Source organism: Pteropus medius, unplaced genomic scaffold, assembly GCF_902729225.1.
Source record: "Pteropus medius unplaced genomic scaffold, Ma_sr-lr_union100, whole genome shotgun sequence".
Lineage (NCBI taxonomy): Eukaryota > Metazoa > Chordata > Mammalia > Chiroptera > Pteropodidae > Pteropus > Pteropus medius.
The window spans coordinates 7,744,048-7,752,972 of NW_024340699.1; the positions used below are offsets into that span (position 1 = coordinate 7,744,048).

General features: G+C 41.5%; 1 protein-coding gene across 1 annotated transcript in view; it reads left to right on the forward strand.

Moving 5' to 3' along the window:
• The window catches only part of TENM2 (teneurin transmembrane protein 2), a 1,175,329-nt gene that overhangs the window by 1,001,839 nt on the left and 164,565 nt on the right, over nucleotides 1–8,925 (forward strand). The window lies entirely within an intron of this gene.

Sequence of the window (8,925 nt, forward strand, 5' to 3'; positions counted from 1 at the left end):
TCCAATTTATAATAGTCGGAGCTTCTGATCAACTGGTGATAATAAGTATTTTCCCCTGGGCTTGTCATTGTTTCAGCAAAATAAGCAACACTGAATTTAGGCTTAGAGCCTTATAGATTAATAATAATGATAATAATAACTAATTTTTATTTAGTATTTCTTTTGTGCCAAAAATTATTCTGAAAGCTTTTCAAGGATTAACTCATTAAATCTTTATAACAACCCGATGAAATAAATGATAATAGTGTCCCAACTATAAATGAACTGAGGCTCAGAGAATTGATAAACTTAGTAGCTAGGATTTGAACCGAGGCAGTTTCAGCCCAGAAAGAGTCTCTGCTCTCATATACTAGTCAGTATTTCTTCCCTTTATAGGGAAGTGGTCCACGACCATTAGCCAACATAAAAATGTTTGCTGAACAAACCATCAAGTCCCCATCCAAAGATCTGAGCCACTCAGGACTTATTAGTTGTTTTTTTTCTTCTTAACGGTGTTATGTGAAGGAAGCTTCCAAACTTCCCTGAAGAGTTTGTTCCCTAGTTTTATTATTCTAGAGGTCAAGAGTTTCTTCTTAAGATCCAAACCAGTGCTCCTCCTACTTTATTTTAAGCCCCCGTTGACTTTTTATTGATCCACTATTGAACTACACACAAATGAATCATCACTTCTCTTCTTAAAGAAAAAAAGAAAAAAAAATAATAACTTCAGACCCTCAAGTCACTCTGTGATTTTCTCTCATAATTTAGACACAGAAAACCTCCAGAGATCCAAAAACGTTACCTCTTCATTTTACAGATGGAGACACTGTCTCCAAGGTCATCTATGAGTCTTGTCTGGGCAGGGTGGCTAGATAGAAAGTGAGCTGTGTCTCTTAAGTCAGAACTTCACTGACCCTCACACCAGTCTTCAGCAATCTTATGACCTCTCCGACCACCCAAACCTTTTGCAATGTGCAGTGGCCAAATATAGATAAAATTTTCCGAAGAATCCATCTCCAAATGCAGAGGGGAACGTATTTCCAAGCCTTTCCCCACTGGGCCGAAGAAGTTTTCAGATTCATAAGGCCATCAGAGTGATCAACTGAAAAATGAAGACCCTCAAAACAAAAATGTCTTTCCGTATCTGGTTTCAAATAACTTAGACGTTCTCAAGAAGATGGGAGGTGGATTTTTTTTTTTAAATTAAGAATCCTTTTGAAGGAATCACAAATGGTTCCAAGAAGGCTTTATTCCCATTTTACGGATGAGGGAAACGAGACTCTGAGAGATTGATTAACTTGGTTTTCTTGGGTAGCCACCAGTAACTCCCAGCTTTTCCTTAATTCTGTGATCACAAAGGAAGCCAGCTGCCCTTGGAAGGGTACAAGGCACTGGTGGTTTATTGTTACTCAAAACTCCTCTTTCAAAATAGATATTCTGGAATGGCTGTTGTTAAAGTTTTGAAGGATGCTGACTGTGGGCAACTGATATTTGCCATATAAGCCATTTTAAATAGTGCTTTGCAGAGACACTTCGCTGTCACCGTGGTTTCCACATGGCTCTTAGCTCCCTCCCTCCTGCTCAAGGAAGGGGTCACTCCCAGCATTAGTCACCCTGAGATCAAGTCCCGTTTTCTATTGTACTTTATTTACTTTGGACCAATTTTCGTTTACTGTTGCTTCTTTTTTAGTTTATGAAAATGTCAGAGTATATTGGACTTGTTTGCGAATGGAAAGAATAATTAAAGGCTTCAAGAATTCGATGTGGTGCCAAATTAATATCACTCTCCCCTCCCCTGATGATACTTTTTACATCTCAGTCACATTAGGGGTTGTCAAAAGCTTTACATGTACTTAGCAGACTCCAGCTCTTATTATATGTGATCAGTAAAGAGCAGCCTCAGAAGTTTTAGAAATCATTATACCAACATTTCAGATGCCCTGGGGTAGGAGTTTATAGCTTTGTGATTTAATATGTAAATGTTTTAAGCTGTGACTTAAAGAGAAAGTTGCCATGAGTTTAATCTTAATACTTTTTTTTTTTTAAATCCTGGAATATCATTAAACAGAAATATAGAGCCAACTAATGTAGACAAATGTCACCGACTTGATCTCTATTCTTGTCTTCCAGTGCCCTGGTCATTGAAAAACAGCAGCATAGACAGTGGCGAAGCAGAAGTTGGGCGGCGGGTGACCCAGGAGGTCCCACCAGGCGTGTTTTGGAGATCCCAGATTCATATCAGTCAGCCCCAGTTCTTAAAGTTCAACATCTCCCTTGGGAAGGACGCTCTCTTTGGTGTTTACATAAGAAGAGGACTTCCGCCGTCACATGCCCAGGTAGGACCATGCTTGATATGACCACGAGTTAGGAGGTCTAGAATTAAAGGACGGAGAATAATAAGTGTGGGCAGAGGTTGGAGAAGTTGGTACATTGGTAAATTGGTTTATTGCCGGTGAGCACGTCAGATGGTGCAGCCTCTGTAGAAAAGAATTTGACAGTTCTTCAAAAAGTTAAAACACAGAATTATTATACGACCCAGCAATTTAACTTCTCGGTATATACCCACAGAGAACTGAAAACGTTATTTCTCATAAAAACGTGCACGCAGATGTTATAAAGCATTATTCATAATAGCCAAAAAGTGTAAACAACCCGAATATCCATGAACTGATGAATGGATAAACAAAACATGATATAGCCATACAGCGAAATATTATTCAAACATAAAAAGTAATGAAGTATTGTTATATGCTACAACGTGGCTGAATCTTGAAAGTATTATGCTAAGTGAGAGAAGCTGGATATGCAAGGCCACATATGATGTGGTTCCATTTACGTTGCCCACAATAGGCCGATCCATAGAGGCAGAAAGATTAGTGATTGCCAGGGGCAGAAAGGAAGGAATTAGGACTGACTGCTGGTAGGTATGGGTTTTTTGGGGGGGGGGGGGGTGATATAAATGCTCTGAAATTAGCTGTGACGGTTGCACAACATGGGACGTGTACTAAAAACGACTGAATTGTAAAATGGTGGAATTTACATTAATAATTATATCTCAAAAAAAAGGGAATGTCTCAACCTGATGAAGTCAGCTTTGCTAAACCTGGAGGTGACTCCTTGGGTACATTCTGTTAGGCCTTCTGGTTATTGGATTAATTAGTTAAGTGTCACTAGGAGACAGCCCACTCTATATGAACAGTGCGATGTGACACTAAACAAAATTCAGCTGCTGTCTCTCTTTGACTCCCTGCCCTTCCCTGTACTGAGTTCCTCGGAAAGTCTTTGGCGCTGGGAAAGTGAGCTCATTCCGGAGCTGGAGATGAAGAGATTGGGCTACATTTTGGATTTCATCGTTTTTCCTCTGATCCCTCCTTTCGTTTGTCCTGGTAGAGATTTTATCGTATGTACCACTTGGGATAAATTAACACCCAGAGAGCTTGGTTTTCTTTTCCAGTAAGAATTATATTTCCTGAGGAAACTCAAGTCAGGTTTCCCCGCCTCATTTGCTTCCAAATCCAGCAAGTACATAAAGAAGTCTGTTAGGAAAATACTCCAGGAGAGGAAAAACATCCTTAACCACTCATTATATCCAGTCAAAGCTGACTTTAAAATGTGTTGGAAAGGTATTCATCTAGAAAATCCAATCGGAAGAATTTAAAGCTTTAAACCCATTGGCAAATATAAAGCAAGGAGGCCACCATTTCTTTGTCTTCAGCTCATGGCAGACATTGCTAATCAATGACTGTACTTTTTCCTCACCGAGCTCAGTGCACCGATTCATCCAACAGAACCCTGAAGGCAGCCACAAACAGTTGTTGGCTCTCGAGATGAAACTTATTTGCAACCCCATCTTACAGCCTGACATGGTCGATATAAGGGACTTAAAAGGACAGTTTCTTTTTTGAGCAGGGAGGGCTGTGGAGGTTTTTATTACCATACACAGCCATGCTATAGGGACCGATATGGAAAGTGGTAATCAATATGACCTCTATCCATCCACCCAGAAAAATATTTGTTGATCTAAGCACTGATTATCCAGAGATGAGTTAAGTAGCCCTGACCACGCAGAACTCCCAATGCAAAAAGCACATCTGCTCTTCAAAGAGTTTCTCAGGAGAAAGAGAGGAATTCAGCTGAGTGGGATCCCTGAGGCCTTTCTGTAACTTCTGGTCAGTGTCAGGGTGCTGCTCTGGGGAGTTATGCAAATTGTGAGGTGGTCTCCTTGACCTTTAGGCTCCACCGATCCTACTGTAGCATAAGGAAGAATTCGCAGTGAAATCTGCTTAATGGCAGTATTTGAGTAAGTGTGAACATCCCCCTGGACACAGACGAGCAAAATTTTCCCCTCAATTAGATACAAGGAGCTTTGCTGGTTAAAATGGTTCCCCAACGTTGTTTCAGAGAACTGTTATCCCCCTTCCCTTGCATGCTCCGAGCAGCTAGTATCACGGGAAAGCCAGTGATCACGGCAAGTCAAGTAGGTAAGTCTCTGTAACTGTGTGACAGTGGACAGCTGGGAGAAGCCTACTCTGCCCAGTTTCCCTGCTGTTCTGACATTCAAGACTCAAACCCTCAATGTAAATGTCTTTTCTTCTTTTGTGGATACACCACTGTCCGTCTCCTGCCAAGCCAGTGATTGTTTTAGTGATCGTCCTCTCAAAATAGCTCCCCTCCAGGGACAGTCCCATCACATTTCAAGGGAAGAGAAACGAATAGGCATGGGCTGATGTGCCGTTGGGTTTCAGTCCAGCTGCCAATTTGGGAGTTTAGCACGTGTCGGAGGGTCAAGTAAGCGAGACACAGTGCAGATGCTTAGAAATGCACAAGACAGGTACAATATAGGGGCGCTTCTTTAAAAAAAGAAAGAAAGGCAAAAAACGACTCCTTACACATTCTCACATCCGTTCACTGTCATTACATGCATTCATGTCCATTTGATGAGCTACATTTCCTCCAGGAGACAGCGCTCAGCTTCTTGCAGGGATAGGTGACTAACTCATTATAGAATTTTTCATTTCTATTGGCATGTCCTATCAAGGAACATAAGTTCTATAGGGATTGGCAGTCTAGCCAAGGTGACTCATTTGAGCTGGAAAGGGAGAAAGAGAGAGAGGTGGGGAGGAGAAAGAATATGAAATTCTATTGGCGGTGTTGCATGAAATGGCTATGCTTAAATTTTATTGAGTATCCATCTCTGACCATGAGCCTACAAGGTTTAGTATCCATGTCCAAGGATATTAAATACAGAGAGAATCCTTTCTGCTTAAATTTCCCAAGAATCAGAGCCTGTCCCAGCTGACTTTTTGAAAGTAGCACAAAGCAGCGAGGCAGAGCCAACGTGGCCCAGGGGACAAAGTCCTGGAATGAAGGGAGAACTGAGAATGGTGCACGTTAGCCAGGTGACCTTGCAAATACCCTCTCGTAGCCTCAGTGTGTCTGCCTGTGCGCTCGCCTCACAGTTTTCCTGTAATTACACAACGACAACAAAGGCAGAATGAGAAAACATTTTGCAAACTAAAGCACGATGTGAAGATATCACATGGTAAGCGTTTCGTCGTGCCGAGAATTCTGTGTGGCCCTAGGAAATACTGTATAGAAGTGGCCAATTATGTAACTACAGCTCTTTAAAATAAAATTCATTTTCTAGTTTTTTTCTTATTAAAGACCAGATTGTTTTCATTGAAGAAAAAAATTTAAAAACACAGAGAAACAAAAGGAAGAAAATTTTAAAAATCCATAATTTGAAAGCAGCCCCCTTTGGCTAAATGTTTATGTAGTATTTTTGATACAATAAAACATATCAGTTGCAGTAAAAAAAACACAAATGAAAAAAAAAAGAGCACCACCAAAAAAACCCTTCTAAATTCAAGTGGCTTAAAACAACAGAGGCTATTTCTTGTCCGTTCCATATCAGTGATTCTCAACCAGGGGCAATTTTGCCTCACCCTGGAGACATTTGGCAACGCCTGGCAATGTGTTTGCTTGTCACCCTGGGAAGAGGTCTCTACTGGGAGCTCATGGATAGAGACCGAGGATGCTGGTAAACACACACGGAACAGCCCTCCAGAACAGAGAATTACCCAGCCCCAAATGTCAAACGTGCTAAGGTTGGGAAACCCTACTTCGTGTGTTCGTGTGGGGTGACATTGGGCTTTGCTCAACATCAACCTCATTTAAGTGACACGTATCATATAAGCCCTTCTCATATGGACCAAAGCAAGTCATATCCAACTTTGGTGGGGCAGGAAAGTACAATCCCATTTCGTCCCTGGGAGTAGGAGTTCCAGATATATCAACGAAAAGCCCTAACGACTTATAATAAAATGTCAGAGTACCTGTCTTCACAGCTAGGCTTTGTATACAGCCTTACTTCTTTTCCCAAAAGTTACCCTTAAAGATTTTATACGAATTGCCAAATTGTCCTGAAAATTTTTCCACCGGCAGCAGTGTGCAAATGCCCCTTTTATTTACTTGAACCTTTGCTTAAACTGGGTATTATCATTGTTTCCTCTTTGTCAGTTTGAAAGGTAGATATTATTTTTTTTTTTTTAATGCAGCATTTTGATACCCTGCATTGCATTTTTTAAGACCTGGACAAAAAAATAAATAAATAAAATTGATCTAGGCCAGTCATAACCTACCAGCTTGAATTCTTACGGGGATGGTGTATGTAAGGAAGCCTAGAGCATCTTGCCAAATTTTTGAAATCTTACAAACAGTGTCAGATTCACTCAACCCCGGTTGTAGAGAGGAAACAGATCAGACTTTACAAAAGGAATAATAACCTGACCTGGCTATCATGCTAAGCATCAAAGGAAACCTCAGAGGCTGTTGCTGCAAGTCAGGATCTCGGGTGGTGAAGGCAGTGTGCAGGTTAGTTTGACATTTCACCAGTGATTGCTACTCACGTATCAAGTTGAATGAAACCCTTTGTGAGTACAAGTCAGTTATCGGCAAATTAGGTACGTGATTAACCAGAGACTGTAAGATGCAGTTGGTGCTTGAGAGCCCACCGAGACTTCACCTTCTCCACAGTCCTATTTAGCAAATATTAAAAATGCCTACTTCATCACTCAGACTGATGGAGCCAAGAGCCTAGTGACTTCCGGAGGCAACCGGGAAGCCTAGGGTGGGCTTACAGCTCCAGGGGATTGATTAGAGGGAGGACTGAATGGTGCTGAGATAGAAGCAGACGCCGTCAGGGCCAGCGCCTTACACTAGGATGTGCGCACTCACTCACAGATGTGTCTGTGGGATGAGAAGCAAAACCATCCACACATTAAACAATAGAAGGAAACTAGGAGACCACAAATTACCCTGTGATCATACCAAATAAATGCAAATATGGCAGATCAAGCACGTGTGGACCAAGATACAATGAGCTGAGCAAACATTTCTGTGTGTCCTCATCAGCAGAATTCCCCTAAATGACCCTTTTTCAAAGCAAATGTATAGGTTGCGATTAACGGTGTTAGCTTTTGCCAGCTCAGTTTCTCCCTTCCCAATTCAGAGCCTTATTTGAAAATGAACTCTCTTTTTGCTTGTCCCGTCTCTCTTGCCCAAGTGAGTAAACTGCACACGGTTTCAATTAGAGGTGGCACTAACCGGGTCCCTGGGGCACGGGGTCGCCCGAGTGTTCTGAGTACCATGGTTCTGTCACCGTGCCACGGTCTCTGCACCCTCCCAAGGCCCATTAGCCAGATGGGCTCTTCCTGGACCTCTCCCGTCCTGTGGAGTTGTGCTCCGCGAGCTTATTGTGGAGGAAATACCGAGCTTTGACTGTCAGCTTGCATAGCATGCCACATAGTAATTTAACTTCACTTTGAAGGGAGGCATTATTTTTACAGGCATGTTTTTCAGACCCTTTCTTTCAAAAAGAGCTTCTTTCAAGTATGGAGAAGAATTTTGCGAAACCAAAAGAGCCTTGGTTTCTTCTGGACTGAACTCAAAGTGCTTTTGGAAAGGTCTTTCTTGGGAGACTCCCTGTGATTATCCGGTGGCATCCTAATAGGACCCGAAACTGCCCCTTCAATCGATGGGTACCCTCCTGGGCAGCCACCAAGCAGAGCCAAAGAGAAATCTCAGGGGGTGCTTGCGTTTTACAAGAGAATGGATATTAACGGGGTGCGTGGAGGATGCTGTGAATGTTTTTCAAGGAGAGTAATGCACGCGTGAGTGGAACTTGGGGAGAAAGACAAAACTGAGCAAACAGAAATAAGAGGGGGCAGCACCAAGTCACAGTTTAGACCGAGCAGAGTCACAGAGGTGCTGTGATTCAGCATTTTGCAAATTTTCTGGGTAAAGACATTTATCTTCAGGTGAAATCTTATGTAGAACCCCACGTATAAAATGGATAAAAGGGACAGTTTTATTAGCATAAACATAGTTTATAGCTCAAGTTCATATTTATTATTATAATGTTAATCTCTATATATGTTTATTGTGTGTGTTTGTATTACATATGGAGAGAAAGAGAGAGAGACAGGGACACGGCAAGAGACACTAAACTCATGAGGGTGGGCACCTCTAGGAATAGGTGAGAACAGGACTGAGAATTAGGTTTAGAAAGTACTCGTTTTTATCTATAATAAAACTTTAAAAGCAAGGCAGTCTCCCTTCCAATCTCCAGTGCATGTGCATGAGCACACACAAAGACTAGAAATGAATGTGACCAAATGTTAACATTTATTCATCTGAGTGGTTGAAATATGGGTATTTGTTACCATAGTCTTTGTACTTTTCTTCATTTTTAGTATTCTCTTTAAGAAAAGTGAATCTGTGACAAGCTTCAGTCTGTTTTGAGTAAAACGAGCGTTGAACGGCTAGAGAGGATAACTGTGATCTTTATATTCATTTCATTCATATACTTTGTTTTGTTTGCACAGTTTTGAGGGGAAAAAAATCACAGTGAATATGTACAAGTAGTTGCAAACAGCAACAGTATTT